Source organism: Asparagus officinalis, chromosome 3 (assembly GCF_001876935.1).
Source record: "Asparagus officinalis chromosome 3, Aspof.V1, whole genome shotgun sequence".
NCBI lineage: Eukaryota > Viridiplantae > Streptophyta > Magnoliopsida > Asparagales > Asparagaceae > Asparagus > Asparagus officinalis.
In genome coordinates, this window is record NC_033796.1 from 22,412,063 (window position 1) to 22,429,332 (window position 17,270).

A 17,270-nucleotide genomic window follows, 5' to 3' on the forward strand; every position below is an offset into this window, starting at 1 on the left:
TATGAATAACTTTTTTTTTTCTTTTTTTATTTGTGTAAAAGGATGAAGCTTTGCGAAGAAGCTCCAGCCACACCTCTATTATGTTAAGCACATGGTTGTTACAAAATAATCGTTTACAATTTCAACCAAAAAGTTGTAAAATTTAGACTATCAACTAAAACACAGAATTGCCATGTCCAAAAGATTCCCATCCTGTCCAAATATTTACAATAAAAACAAAGGAAATGCATTTATACAGAGTTCCTCTATAAGACATCCTTTTTAACTCCTCTTCAAACAGCAAGTCTTCTAGTCTAAGGATCTCCTTCTATCTCAGCGTTACCCAATCTTCCAGCAATTTCTTTTGTGTTAGACACCCGAATTTTCTTATGGACATGCTTCCATCCTTAAACCTGCACGGAGCATTACCTAGCTGCAACACCAATGCGGATAACTGTAAATCACCTGTCGTGCATTTTCTTGATCTCTTCATGCCTCAATATAATATTAGGTTCTTAATGTTGAAAAATTGCATGAAAAAACAGCTACAGGAAACACTCCGGTCGGTCGACTGATGGGTGTGATCAGTCGACCGATAACTTGCACATTGCAGGAATCGAAAAAAGTTTCATTGGACAGTCGACCGATGATGCCTTGTCGGTCGACCAATGAACACCTACCAGTCGATCGATGAATTCTCATCAGTCGACCGGTAGCGGTTAAAACGGTTGACTCGTTTCCTAGCCTGCTTTGGATTTAGGTTGTTTATAAATAGAAGCACGTTTTGTTAGGGTTTTTTATCAGAGAAAAGAGAGTTGTTTGAGCACTTTGAGAGAGAGATTATTGAGAGGGAGTGAGATCTTGTTGGTTAGGGTTATTGTGATTGTTTGAGAGTTGTAACCCATTGTATTTCTCCTCCATATAGTGAAATCTCGTCATCCTCTCCCCGTGGACATAGACAATTTGCTAAACCATGCAATTCTCTGTGTTTGCGTTGATTTTGGTCGTTCTATTGTGGATTGCACTCATTGTGATTCTTCGTGCATTGCTTACCGACTCATAGTGAATTTTGAGTCCACTTCCGCCGAGTGCAACAATTGGTATCAGAGTCTAGGGTTTTAGATCTAGAGTTTGATTTGAGTAGAGGAAAACTCGGTGTTGGAAGCTTGGATTTTGGAGATCTAGGTTTCGGTGGAAATAACGTTACAGCATTGCCATTGGAGAACTCGCCTTCCTCGTGTGGCTGGGAGATTGTTTTGGAATCCTATCTAGGGTTCAATTTGGGTAATTTCTTAATTCTATCAGTCAACAAATTCTTTCTATACAATTTAAGTTTAGTAAGCAATGGCAGGAGAAAGTGGTGAAAGTAGTAAGGCTACATCGGGTACAGTCCAGGTTGCACATCAGAATACGAAGATCAATGTTGTGAAGTATGTCAGCAAAATCAATTGGGTTGTGGATGAGTGATGTGCAAGATGTTTTGAATGCTCAAAACTTGGAAGAAATGATAATGACTCATGAAAGGCCACCTAAATATGATGAGGCGCTATGGGACAAGATGAATCGAAATGCTTATGGGGTGATTAGATCTTATTTAGAACAAAAATTGAAGTATGATGTTATTAGCGTGACGTTTGTGATGAAGATGTGGAAGATTCTTAACAATAAGTATCTTACGAAGAGTGTTGAGAATCAGTTGCACTTGTTATGGAGATTATTCAGATTCTAGATGTCCAGGGGTACCTCACTTGCATATCATATGAACAACTATACGAAGTTGTTGTCGGACTTAGCCAATGTTGATGAGAAGATATTGAATGAGTACAAGATAATTATTTTGTTAGGATCATTACCTGATGAGGATTTTGATACTTTTATGTTTATATTGTTGAATGGTAGATCTTCCATCACCTATAGTAAAGTGACTAATGTATTGATAAATTTCGATTTGAGGAGGAATGATAAAGAGTCTTCCAGAGCTAGTACTTCAGGAGAAGTCTTGTCGACAAGAGGAAGGAGTTCCTATCCTAGAGGTGGTAATCGAGGCAGGTCAAAGTCAAGAGGCCACTACCAAATTGTAAAAATCAGTGTGCTTTCTACAGAGAACAAGAACATTGGAAGAGAGATTGTCCGAAGCTGAGAGAGAAGGAGAATAGCAAGAAGAAGGGCCCAAAGGCCAGTGAGGTGAATGTTGCTAGAAGTGGTGACGATTCCGATGATTCATGCTTTTCTCTTCTGATTACTCCAGAGATTAACCATGTTGAAGCATTGGATTAGATGCTGGATTCTGGTGCTACTTATCATTTGACTCTCTGGAGAGATTGGTTTGTATCTTTTGAGAAACTCGATGGGGGTGTGGTGGTCATGGGAAACAATTAGTCTTGTGGTATTTGTGTAATAGGTATCGTCAGGATTCGGATGCACGATGGAGTTGTAAGAGAATTGAATGAAATAAGATTTGTTCCTCAACTGAAGAATAATCTTATTTCTGTGGGAGCTTTGGAGGCAAAGGGATTCAATGTAACTTTTGAGAACGCTGTAGCTAAAGTTACTAAAGGATCATTGGTAGTGATGAAAGATGTCCACAATAGAAATCTTTATTATCTAAAGGAAAATAACGAGATTGGTCAGGTAGCTTTAGCAGTTTTAGAGGTGGATGCTAGTAGACTTTGACACTTCAGACTTGTGCACGCAGGGAAAAAATTACTACAGGTATTGTGCAATCAGGGATTATTGAAAGAAGCAGAGAGTGGAAAAATTGAATTATGTGAGCACTGTATTCTTGGCAAGAAGACTAAATTAAAGTTCGGGACATCCATTCATAGGACAACTGGCATATTGGACTATATGCACACGGATGTATGAGGTCCTACCAAGATGATATCACTTGGTGGTTGATATAGGTTCGTCACTTTTATGAATGACTATTCTAGGCTTTGTTGGGTGTACACCATGAAACAGAAGAATGAAGTCCTAGAGATATTTATGGAGTGGAAGAGAAGATTGGAACTGTAGACACGGAGAAAGATCAAGACGTTGAGATCCGACAACGGTGGTGAGTACACATCAGACCATTTTCAGCAGTTATGTCGAGACGATGGTATAGAGAGACGTTTCACAATTAGTTATACGCTATAGCAGAATGAGGCAGAGAGGTTGAATCGATCTTTACTGGAGAAGATTCGATTTTTGTTATCGCAGAGTGGATTAGAAAAGATGTTTTGGGCTGAGACTTACATATGCGAGCCACCTCATTAATAGGCTGTCTTTATCTGCGATAGAGGGGAAGACCCTTATGGAGATGTGGTCGGAAGAACTAGCATATGATTATGACCAGCTCAAGGTTTTTGGGTACCCTGCATTTTATCATGTCAAAAATGATAAATTAGAACCTCGAGCTAGGAAGATCATCTTTGCGGGTTTCAAGTGTAGTGTGAAAGGATACAAGCTTTGAGATCCAGTTGATAAGAAGATTATGCTAAGCATAGACGTCACATTTGATGATGCTTCACTCTTGAAGCCTCCCAGCTCTCATTAGGTGGAGAGCACCCTGACAGTAGAGATATCGCAGATGGTGGAGATTGATGTATCTTCACAGTGTCTAGATGAGATCATATCCATTAGAGTGTTAACTGAGGTGACGCCAGGCAAGCACAGTGATGATTTGGAGGATACAGGTACAACAGAGCAGGATCAAGGACTGACGACTCAGGTTCAGGATTCTATTGTAGTTCGGAGACCGATGAGAGATATACGGTTGCCAGTATAGTATACAGATACAGTGGTTGCTTATGCACTTTCGGTGGAAAGTATCAACGAGATGGTTTCTACTACTTCAGAGAGGCTGAACAGAGTTCAGAGGCTGATATATGGCAAAGTGCTATGTAGGAAGAGATGGAGTCTCTTCAAAAGAATGACACATGGGAGCTTGTCGAGCTTCTAAAAGGGTGAAAGGCAATCAGTTGCAAATGGGTGTATACCAAGAAGGAGGGTATTCAAGGCACTCCCGTGAGATTTAAAGCTAGGTTGGTAGCAAAGGGATATGCACAAGAAGAATGTATTGACTACAATAAGATCTTCTCTCTGGTGGTAAAGCGTTCTTCGATTTAGATTTTACTAGCTTTGGTGGTACAATATGGATTGGAATTGGATTAATTGGATGTGAAAATAATATTTCTTCATAGTGATATTGATGAAGAAATATATATGACTGAGCCATTGGGGTTTTGAGCTGCAGGGAAAGAAAAATTAGTGTGTAGATTGAAAAAGTCGCTAAACGGGTTGAAGCAATCTTCGAGACAATAGTATAGGTGATTTGATGGGTTTATAATCGTTAAGTCATACATTAGGAGCCAGTTTGATCTTTGTGTGTGCTATCACAAGCTTCATAGAGGTGCGTATATTTATTTGTTGCTTTATATCGATGACATGTTGGTTGCTTCTATTTTTAGATTCGCGATAGATAAATTGAAGATACAGCTTTCTAGCGAATTTGAGATGAAGAGTTTGGGTGAAGCAAAGCGCATTTTGGGGATGGAGATCGATAAAGATAGAGATAAGGGCAGAATTTATTTAACACATGTGACTTATTTGAAGAAGGTGTTACAGCGATTTAATGTTAGTATGAAGACGAAGCCAGTTAGTGTACCTTTGGGAGTCTATGTGAAGGTTTCAGCTGATCTTTAACCAAAGTCAGTTGAAGATAGAGAGTTGATATCGAAGACTCCTTAGGCGAGCGTAGTGGAAAGTTTAATGTAAGCAATGATATGTACGAGGCCGAATCTATTACAAGCAGTTAGCATGGTTTCACGATACATGCATGACCCAGGTACAGGTCATTGGGATGTCGTGAGGTGGATTTTGAGGTACATTCGAGGTACTCTCAATGTTAGTTTGATGTTTGAGCGGGACACTAGTGGGCTTGTGCATTGGATACATTGATTCAGACTATGCTGGAGATTTGGATAAGTGCCGATCGACAACGGGGTATGTGTTCACTTTGACCCTTACGTCGGTGTGTTGGAGATGCACCTTGCAGTCTACAGTTACTTAGTCGATGATAAAGACAGAGTATATGGCGATTACAGAGGCTGTTAAGGAGGTAATTTGACTTCGAGGACTTTTAAAGGATCTTGGTGTTTCACAACGATCTGTCACCATTCATTGTGATAGCATGAGTGCTATATATTTGTAGGTTGTCTAAAAATCACTGCAGATAGCTGTCCCTATCAAACACGATGATTTGATTCAGACTATGCTGGACATTTGGATAAGTGCCAATTGACGACGGGGTATGTGTTCACTTTGATCCGTACGTCGGTGTGTTGGAGATGCACCTTGCAGTCTACAGTTACTTAAACGACGATAAAGGCATAGTATATGGCGATTACAGAGGCTGTTAAGGAGGTAATTTGACTTTGAGGACTTTTGGAGGATCTTGGTTTTTCACAACGATCTGTCACCATTCATTGTGATAACATGAGTGCTATATATTTGTAGGTTGTCTAAAAATCACTGCAGATAGCTGATCCCTATCAAACACCGATGATAGAAGTTACAATTTGACGGTTTTCAGAAGACTACAATTCAAAAAGTTTTACGTAAATCGATGAAGATTACAATTTGACGATCTTTACAATAACTGATGAAAGCTCTAATCAACAGTCTTCACAATCAACATCAGGAGTTACAATCTGACGACTCTCATATTTTTAAGGAACCAAGATAAAGATTACAAGATGATAATCTTTACAAACACTCAAAAGAGACTACAAATTGATGGTCTCTTCAAATCAAGACGCAGAAATCCTCCCTGTGTACCAAGACCAAAATGCAGAGGTCCTCCCGACATTCCAAAATTAAAACGCAAGGGTCAGACCCGCGTCCCAAGCTCCAAACGTAAAGCTCGTGGCCGCGTTCCAAACTCCCAGAAGCAAAACACAGAGCCCATAGCTGTGTTCCATAACGAGACGCAAAGCTCAAGAGCTGCGTTCCAACTTCAAAACGCAAGGGTCAGCCTTGCAGTCCAGATTCAAAATGCAGCACGACCTATGCGTTCTCAGCCGCCAACACAGGTCTCAACTCTGTGTTTCAATCCTAGAACGCAGTGTTCGCGCCCAGAATGCAGACCTCTGCGTTTTAGCTTTGAAGCACAGAGCGACCACTGCGTTTTTTGCCCCAAGCGGAGCTCAACTCTGCGTCCCAAGTCCAGGACGCAGGGTCCACGCCCAGAATGAAATTCTTTGCGTTTGACTCGTTCAAACGCAAGCTGAACGGTTCCAAAACCGTTTCCCACAATTTAAGGGGATTACAACCCTACTTAGGAGCGAATTAAGGGGCGGTTATACCCCTTAATCCCCTATAAATACGTCAAAACTCAGAAGAGTTCGGGATCTTTTTTGGGCAGATCAAGATCGGAGACCATCGAGAGGCTTCTGGAATAAAATCGCAAAGGGGGAGATCGGCATTCATCCTTCAGTGACATTCAACAACAGGGAGCTTTTATCCTTGGCTATTAACCGATTTTCGGTTCAAATCAACTCTTTTTTAAGAGTTTAAACTCGCTCTGAGTTATCAACTTGTTCAGAGTTCCAAACTTGCCACGCAAGTTATCCTCAACATCAATCAAGAGGATTCAACCGTGTTCCACGAGTTCAAGACGTTCGGATCGTTAACGAGAAACAAACTCGACGCGAGCATTCAAGAGAGACATCTGATCGCTACCGTGAAGAACCCAGACTTAAAAAAAGGGGAGGATCTCCGTCGATCTTCTTCTCTTTTGTAATCGGGAATTCAAATTGTAATTGAGATTAATAGAGTTGTAAACATTCTTTTTCTAAGCAGTTAGAAAGAATAAATCAAATTCAATTCTTTCATTTTTTTCTTCTTATGAATTTTCCGACCAAACACTATTTGGCGAAGAATTAAGTTTTTCATGCGAGAACGAAGCACATCAATGTTCACTATCACTTCGTCCGGGATGTTCTTGAAGATGGGGATGTGGAGCTTGTGAAAATCCACACAAAAGACAATCCAACAGATATGCTCACGAAGGTGGTCCTAGCAGCAAGTTTGATCACTGTAGAAACTTGTTGCGGAATTATGCTTGTTAAGTCCTGTCGAGGCCATTTGGAGGAACTACGGGCAACTTGATCCCTTGGGAGAGGGGGTATGTAGGCAACCATATTGGTGCAGCCGGATTTGGAGAGACCGGTGCTTTTGTTGGTGTCGGCTTAGTTTTGGGAACACTTTGCCGAGGTGGAGAAGTGTTGAAAATTGCATGAAAAAGTAGCTACATGAAATACTCTGGTCGGTCAACTGATAGGTGTGATCAGTCGACCGATAACTTGCACACTACTGGAACCGAAAAAAAATTCCACTGGACAGTCGATCGATGATGCCTTGCCGGTCGACCGATGAACACCTACCAGTCGACCAATGAATTCTCATCAATCGACTGGTAGCGGGTAAACCGGTTGACCCGTTTCCTAGCATGTTTTGGATTTGGGTTGTTTATAAATAGAAGCACGTTTTGTTAGGGTTTTTTATCAGAGAAAAGAGAGTTGTTTGAGCACTTTGAAAGAGAGATTCTTAAGAGGGAGTGAGATCTTGTTGGTTAGCGTTATTATGATTGTTTAAGAGTTGTAACTCATTGTATTTCTCCTCCATATAGTAAAATCTATCAATCATCTCCCCGTAGACGTAGGCAATTTGCCGAACCACGTAATTCTCTGTGTTTGTGTTAATTTTGATCGTTCTATTGTGGATTGCACTCATTGTGATTCTTCATGCATTGCTTACCTACTCGTTGTGAATTTTGAGTCCGCTTCCGCCGGACGCAACACTTAAATCAATATTAAAATATCTCAATGTAAACTCATCCGCCTGCAACATATGGACAATAATTTAAGCCTTGACCCCTGCTTTTTCAACTCACAAAATGAAGCGCGCATGACGCTTCCATTAATAGGGATTTGCTAGAATAATGGGCTCTATGAAGTACCGGCCATTGTTTTCTGTTTCTTTATTTAGCATGCACGGGCCTTGGCCCATTCTATTAAAGAGATATAATTGTCACATCCATACAAACAATAAACCCGAAACAACAATAAAATATTTTTCCATAGCGTCCATGGTTAATAGCACATCATTGTATTTCTCCTTCATTTTTTTCTTTTTTTATTTTACATTTGCAGCACTCCTTTTTTATGCATACAATATCTCGCTTAACATGGTAAGCATTAATCTAATGCATAATTTTCTTTTCCCTAATACAACATTCAATATTTTCTTAATTCCCTCTTATTACAGATACCATTTTAAAATGCACTCTAACATTTTTTGCCTTCCATATACTAATGTTATGCTCATCTTGTACTTGTAGCCGTACAATTTGTTAGACGAAGAATGATGATTTATGTGAGCTGAGCTGGTAAAAATAAGTTATATTTATAATGCATAGGGACGGCAATTTTGCTAGAAAGAGACTGTATTTGTATCAAACTTACATCTACGATTGCTTCAATTTTATATGGAGTTGCACATTTTAATTTTTTTAAATATATTACTTTTTTGCGTAACCTTACCAATGGTAATATGATGAACTTTTGAGTGGGATCCACATAATTATCAATTTCTAAAGTTTAATTAGGCAAACCGAACAAACACTTTATGATTCCAATGAAATCCAAACCAAGCAAAGAAAAATGTGAAAGTGAAAGTGATGAGTTTGACATCAAATTTCCAATTTGCGTCATAAATACACAAGTTTACCGTGAACGACCAAACGGGCTCTAATTTTTTTTCGTCATGAGATTAATATCTAATTTTTCTATTTTTCCTCGAACATATTAGTCCTTACATTGAAGAACGTGCACAATAATTTGGCTCTAATGACGATGATGCTCCAAGTGTTGGGCACACATTCCCTCTTGATTTCTAGAAATAAATCCATGCACGGCAGCGACTCATTCTCTCCCCAACCGCTCAACGAGAAGGACTCAAGCTCAAATTCAGTCCTCGATCGGAAAATATTTTCATAGACAAACTTCCAAGGCTGAAAAGAAACGCAAAGCAACTTTTCGAAAAGTGATGGACAAAGAAGAAGAGCAACTCTTGGTATTGTATAGATGGATTTCGTCATCGACTGCGCGGTTCTAGTAGAGGAAAGTACCACGCTATATAAATGCATGCTCCGGTTTTGTTCTCTCTCTTTGGAGCATTATTCGATGGGGGGCCATTTCTTTGTTGTGTTCTCTTGTCCCGTAAGAACACAAACACTGCTAAAAATGTTCTGATTGTAGTGAAAGTGAACAGATTTGCTTCTTTTGTTGCATCCGTGATCGATGAACAAACATCAATTGTTTGAGTGTAGTCCAAAATGCTGGTTACTGATCATTATAAATTTTATTTAAATGCATATTGAGCAAGCAAGTGAAGAAACTTTCCTTAATTTTGAAGTTACTTGAATTTTCTTAGTTCTATAGTTCTAGTGGCAGAAAGATTAACTGAGTCAGGTAGGTAGTTAAATAGATGAAAATTTCTTTGATCTTATCATGCAGCACAAAAAATCTCCAGGTTTCTCAAATTTCACTACTCGATCGCATTGCAATCTTTTTTTATTTTCAGAAGGGAGGCACTAGGGGCACATCCTCTACCACACCCCCAACCACATCACCTCTCTTGCTACAGTGCACGGGGCCCACATGATATTTTAAAAAATAAAATATCATGTGGGCACCGTGTACTGTAGCAAGAGAGGTGGTGTGGTTTAGAGTGTGGTAGAGGGTGTGCTTCTATCATTATTTTTTTTAGAATCATAGGTCTCTCCTACCTGAACGCCTTGCCTTGGTAAAAATTTATAATTAAGAAGAAATATATAGGTTCAATTTGTCATTTACTCCTGAAATTACAAAAATGGTCCTCTTAGGACAACTTCCAGAAAGCTAAAGAAACGCCGCAGGTGTCCTCCGTGTAGTATCTTCTGCCTCCGAGTCACGAGCAAGAGATTATCATGAACAAGAAAAAAGACACACGTAGCACAACTTATCAACCACAGGATATTTTTGTCGTTGGCTCTCGGTGCCGGGCGTTCTGATCCGAACGTGGGCTTAAATCAAGGGTGTTTTTGAAATTTCGTAATCATCCTCGAACATCATGGGATTTGGTTCTGATAGAAATTCTACTCTTTTGCTCAGTACTGAATCAATCCAAATCACAAAGTCACATCACCGCATGTTTTTGCCAGTGATTTTAGATCTCCCATACATTCCAGAACGTTTAGATACCTGTTAAGTGTACGGTACAATCATGTGCGATATCTCTAGACAAAATAGCTCACATGCCAGTTTTTAAGAATTGTACTGCAAATCTGAAAGCCAAAATTTCTTTGTGTATGTGCATCTTTCATATTCTCAGAAGAATGCAAATTAGTTAACGTACTCTAGTTTTTGCCTAACATTATGCGCCCTTTGCTGTGCACTGTTAAGATCGTAGGCGATTGGTCCTCGTTTTTTATGGTTTAAAACTATCCAAATAACAACTTCACTTTCTTAACTGAAGAACTACAATTGCCATGCATTTTAAATTTCTTAGCAGAGTTTAGAAGTCTCACCGTTCATCATTTGTCACGACAATACTGTTTTCTTTTCGCCAAAACACTGTCAAGGATTACGGCGCCAGTAGGAACCAAACAATACATGTTTGATAATATGAACATGTCATTTAGCCTTAAACAATACATGTCCTCTTCAATATTTTGAGATCTCAAATCTCATCATACTTCCCATATCCATATCAAATAGGACTGAACATTCCATGGCCAAAACTCAAATTAACATGAGGAAAAATTTTCTAGGAATAAATGAACACAGTGTATCATTAATATCTCCTGCAAAGTACCATACGGCAGTTGAGACTTACATTAGGGAACATTTACTTGGAAATTAAAATTAAGGACAATCTTCTATAAAAAATGTTTAATTTCCTCCTTTCCTTTCCAAAGTCTTTTGGTGCATCCTTGGACCATCAAAACATGGTGTTCAGTTTTGGGAGAAGGGGCAAAAAAATCTATATATATTCAAAATCACTCCAAAGGCTAATATCAGCACGCATATCCTCCCATCCTAAAAATCCCTCCAAAAGAAAATCATCATGTCCGAAACTTCCGATATCTTCAGACCTAAAGTCTGCCTGCAATTCTTGCATCATCCCAACTTCTTCAATATTAGACGCAGAAAAGTTTTTACTCTCTAAACATGTTGCATTCGTACTGCTGGAAGTTGACAGGTGTTTTAAAATATTGGCTTCTTCTTGCTGGTTATTGCTTTCAGAGGCCTCGTTATCCTTCGACCATTTCCAATTCCAAGGGATTGTTTGAGGTTGGGGCTTAATGACTTCAACATAGGCAGCTTCTGCTTCTTTCCCATGTTTCTCTGCGAGCAGCTGTTTGCTTAGATGAGTGTTCCAAAAGTTTTTGACATCATTTGCAGTCCTACCAGGGAGTCTACCAGCAATCAGAGACCACCTAAACAAGGAAACAGGAACATTAATTTCTCAATTTTTTGTTTGACAAAGAGAGAAACATTTACGGAATATAGAGGACAAAGGAAAATATAGAAGAAACAAAATAGATATATCAAGTTTTCTCCAATCAGACAAATAAATCGTGCTGCTATATATGATGGCTTTTTTAACCCTATGAGGTTTAATGCCATAAAAATAAAGAAATGGTAAAGATGGAACATTAAGAAATTACATAAACGAGAAACTTATTAACTTTTTTTTATCCATATGCTTGAATAAATATCCTTTTGTTTCTTTTGCTGCAGAAACATAATACGGGCATTATTGTCAATAGTGCAACAACATGACACTCGGTAAATTATCCTTATGTTTCAAGTGAATCAACAGCAAAAGCTAGTTACATTGATCAGCACAAAAATAATATGAATAACGCAAGGACCAAACATATAATCAGTGAAAGTACATAAAAATATCAAAGTCCATAATATCTTTTTCAATAAGATATAAAGTAAATAATCGTTAAGGAAAAATATGTATGAAGTAATTTTCTCAAGGAAAAAAATAAAAAAAGAAATAGAAAATTCAGAAAATCTGTAAGATCACAAGGCTTTGAGTTCAAGAAGAGACTGACGTCCTCACTTTCAACAATATCTGAGAAAAGAGGGGAAGATAGCTAACTCTCACTCACCTCTTTGATCTTGTACACCGTATTCTCATGGAACACAACGTCACGACTGCGCACCACCTTGTGTGCATCGTGATCCCAGAAACGGTACTCATACTCATCTCCTCCATAGCCGATGAAAGAGAGCTTCTTTGACTTTAGATCAAGCTTTGAATGGTCTGCAGGATTGGTCATGACATAGGCGTCACAACCAAATACTCGTAAGTGTTCTAGCTTCAACTTCTTTCTAATCCAAGCCTCTTCAGGTATCCTATAACTGAGAGCCGCGGATGGCCCACAGTTGATCAAGTATGCAACAGGATTGACAGCTTCGGTCAAAAAACTCTTGGGCAATTCGGAGTGGATCCTCATATTTCTGGCGTGCTCCAAGATAGTGCGATTCATACGATCTGTCACTCCATTGTGTTGAGGTGTGCCTGGGACGATCTTCAGTTTCCTAATCCTATGAAACGAGCAGAAGTTCTTGAACTCCTGACTGTAATACTCTCCTTCATTTTCAGACTTTAGGCACTTCAGCTTATTACCTGTTTCGTTCTCCACACAGGCAAACCACTTCTTAAAGATGATGAAAACATCTGACTTGTGCCTCAAGAAGAACACACACAGTTTTCTAGTAGCATCATCAATGAAAGAGACAAAGAGAGTTACCAACAGATGGGACATGCGCAGGTCCCCATACGTCAGTGTGTGCTAACTCCAATTTTTACAGTTTTGAAACCGGTCCGGTCTTGTTGAAGCTCACATTCTTCTGTTTGCTACGATATAGTCCTCACAGAAAGTCAAATCGATCTTGTTCAGACCCGAAAGCTTCTCTCCCATGGCCATAATCTGCATCCTCTTCTCGTTCATGTGGCCAAGTTGTCGATGTCAAGTCATGCAGTTGACAGATGATGATGATGCTTGTCCTGCGGCAAGCAAGCGATCGATTTTCCCATTGACGATGTAGAGAGACCCCTCGTGTTTACCGTGTGCCACTACCAAGGCACCTTTGGACACCTTCCAGCTTCCCCGCTCGAAGGATACTCTGTAACCGGAGTCGATCAGTTACCCAACTAATATATGATTCCGCCTGAGATCCGGTATATGCCAAACATTGTTCAGCGTTAAGATGGTCCCGTCCTCCATCTTGAGGGTACAATTTCTCTTCCTGAAAACCTTGCAAGGTAAATCGTCGCCAAGATAGACTATCCATAAGTCCTTCACGAATAATAAAAACAGCTTTTGTTGTGAGGTTGCATGGAAAGATGCGCCAGAGTCGATGATCCATGTATCGCTTTTGTCTTCTAGGGATAGGAAAAGTACATCTGAATCAGTTTTGTGCATGAGATTGGCTGCACCGTCAGCCTAATCATCCACTGCTAATGATGAAATAGAAACTCTGCAGTCCCGTACAAAGTGACCATTCTTTCCACATATGAAGCACTTCCCTTCATCGTAATCAATCGGGTTCGGCCCTTTAGACTTCTCTCTGGACTTTGATCGACCTCGTCGTCCCTTACTTTTCTTCTGTGCACGCCCTCGTGCCTCAACATGCAGAACACTCCCACTACTAGAGGTCTCAGTTCTTGAGACTTCACGACTAGATTCTTCATCCAAAATTACTCTAATCATCGTGTCGAGCTTCATCTTGTCATTGTAATTGGTGTTGCTTACCGTTATCAACATATTCTCCCACGAATCTGATAGACAAGAAAGTAACAGAAGAGTTTGGATCTCATTGTCAAACTTAAAATCTACTGCAACAAGTTGTTGCACCACAACCTGAAATTCATTTAAGAAGTCCGCCTCACGAGCTTCTTGCTGCATTTTTAAATTGAATAGCTTCTTCATCAAGTACACCTTATTTGAAACAAACGACTTCTCATACAGCGCCTCCAAGGTCTCCATCAACTCCTTGGTGGTGGTCGCATGCGAGACGTTATAAGTCACATGTTGGTGAAGGTTGTGCCTGATAGTGACAAGTACTTCACGATTGATCACCTTCCACTTATCATCGTCCATCTTCTTAGGTTTTTTCGCCTATCCTTGGAGGGTAAGAAGAGATATTTCTAGTATAAATATTCTTCTATTTGCATCCTCCAATACCTAAAATTTTGGTCGTCGATCGTCTCAATTCGAAGCCTGTTGTCTTCAACTGTAGATCTCATGACGAAAGATTACTCTATAGCCTATTTGCATCCTGATTGTAGGGACTTTTCACCTGTGTGTCCAAGCCTCATGTGTCATAGTGTGATAGTGTCCTCCTCTGTGGTGATAGAAGCAGCCAGACCCCCTGTAACTGTCTTGCCATTCAAGTAGTATATGTTGTTTTCCCTGACACATCGCATCACCACCATGGACCCCTTCATGACCTTCAAACTAGCATCTTCTAAGATCACTCTATAGTCGGATGCCTCCAAAGTTCCAAGAGAAATGAGGTTCTTCGTCAACTGCGGCACAAACCTCACTTCTTTCAATTCCCTAGTCATCCCGTCATGCATTCTGATTCTGACTGAGCTAATCCCACTAATAGGACAAATGTGATCGTTCCCCATGAGCACCACGTCTCCTCTCTTCAACTCCTCAAAGTTGGTAAACCAATCCCTCTTAGGGCAAATGTGAAATGTATCTCCTGAATCAAGCATCCACTCCGTAGAATCGGCATAACAAACTGACGGCAGTACGAGACAAGAATAACCGAAAGAATCTGAATCTGAAATATCTCCAATAACCTTAGCAACATTCACCTCTGAAGCTTGTACAGCTTTCCCCCTTTGCTTCCCGGCTCTATCCTTCAACTTTGGGCACTCATTCTTCCAATGTCTCTCTTCTTTGCAAAAGGCACATTGATTTCTACCAACACTTTTATGGCCACCCTTATTCTTTGATTTTGAGTGGTTGAACTTTTGGCGGTTTGGACTACGGCCACGAACTGCAAATGCATCACCTGATGCCTTCTCGGAGGGCTCACAATCATTCTTTCTCAGCTCATAATTCACCAATGCCGAGGTCACCTCCTTGTAGCTAACTGTAGTTCGCCCATTTATCATAGTGAGAACAAAAGTACTAAATTCATCATCCGGCAACGAACACAATAATAACATCGCCTTGTCTTCATCCTCCACCATGATATCAACATTGGCCATATCCGAAATAAGCTTTGTAATCCGGCAACGAACACAATAATAACATCGCCTTATCTTCATCCTCCACCATGATATCTACATTGGCCATATCCGAAATTAGCTTTGTGAAGTTGTTAACATGCTCCCGAATGGAAACTTCTCTCTTCATCTTAAATTGGTAGAACATTTTCTTCAAGTGAAGCCGATTCTCAATGCTCTTCGTCAAATATTTTTCATTGAGCGTTTCCCACAATCTCTTTGCCGAAGTCTCGTTCATCACATCATAAATGAGATCCGGCGTCAAACATGATCGAATCACCCCACAAGCTCTACTGTTCATTTGGGTTTCTCTTGAAACTCAAGAGTCTCCTCCAAATTTTGTGCATCTAAGGCGTCCATTACTTGACACCTTCATAAACCAAAGTTAATCTTGCCGTCGAACTTTGGGACATCAATTTTAGTGTTATTGATAGGGGTGTGCAACGGTCGGTTCGGTTCGGTTTTTACCAAAATTTTTGAACAACCGAACCGAACCGCCTATAATTCAAAACCGAACCGAACTGTTGCAAGTCAGTTCGGTTTGTTCGGTTCGGTTTGTTCGGTTCTAACTTCATCAAACTTCTTATTAAACAACAAACTGTGTTAAAGAAAAAAAGATATCAACAAAGTAGGAGATTATGAAGCATTAAACATTAATATAATGATATTGTTTTCAACCCATAATAATTCAGAAAATGAGTTTAGGGTTTGAGTCTTCGACTCTTTGAAAACGGGTTGGCTAGGGTTTGAGATCATAATGGGTAGTATTGCACTATATTCGGTCGGTTCGGGTTGAAAAGTTCTCAAACCGACCCGAACCGCCCTACCCATAAAACCAATTTTTTTGGGTCGGTTCGGGTCGGTTCGGTCGGTTTTTTCGGTTTGGACCGAACCATGCTCAGCCCTAGTTATTGATGCTCAAATTTTAGATCGCTTTTGTCAAAGCCGACCCCGATGTACTAGTAGCACTTGAACTAGCCCTGCTTGTTTCAACCATATTGTAGATCTACTATTCAACCAAGAATCCAACAGTGAATCCTTCGAACAAAACTCCCAAATCCAACCCGAAGCTCTGATACCACTTGTTGTGCGCCGCGAAAGCCCGATTAGACAAATACAAAAGCACACACAAGAACAATAGTAGACCACAAATAACACAAGCCAACCAATCTCAGCAAGAACACAAGATATACGTGGTTCGGCAATGTGCCTACGTCCACGGGGCAAGGAGGGGGAAGCTTTACTAATGGAAATCAAGGGGAATACAAATTAGGGTTACAAATCTTACCCAAAACCCTCTTACAAGACCACTTGATCTCTCCAATAGACTCCAACAATAGAAGCCCTAGAAATCCCCTTTCAGCAGCTCAAAATCACCCATTGCTTAACCCTAGAAACGAGTTTAGGGTTTATATACAACTCACAAACGAAACGGGTCTGGAAACAGAACCAAGGCCCAAACCGCTTCGGCGGTCGACCGGCACGGTCGACCGCGATCCATCGCGGTCGACCGGCGCGGTCGACCGCCCTTACTGCCAATTCTACAAATCTCCACCTCGGCGAACGTTTGTCAAAACTGAGCAATCACCAAAACCGGCTGCATCTGCAAAACTGCCTACGTATCCTTTTGCCCAAGGAATCAAGCCGAACGTAGTTCATCCAAATGGCCGCCAACGGCCTCAACAATGAAGAATATTCCACAAGTTCAAACAATGACCAAACTTCACACCTGATACAACTTTGGTTAACATATCAGCAGGGTTATCCTTAGTGTGGACCTTCTCCAACGTGACATGACCATCATCCAATACGTCACGTACAAAGTGAAATCTGACATCAATGTGCTTCATGCGTGCATGGTAGACTTGGTTCTTCGCCAAATAGATAGCTGACATACTATCACAATGTACCTGAATGGTCTCCTGTGCAATCCCCAAATC

The 17,270-nt window shown here is 40.3% G+C and overlaps 1 pseudogene; it reads right to left on the bottom strand.

Annotated features, from left to right (window-relative positions):
- The window catches only part of LOC109834765, a 28,657-nt pseudogene continuing 22,224 nt past the window's right edge, over window positions 10,838–17,270 (bottom strand).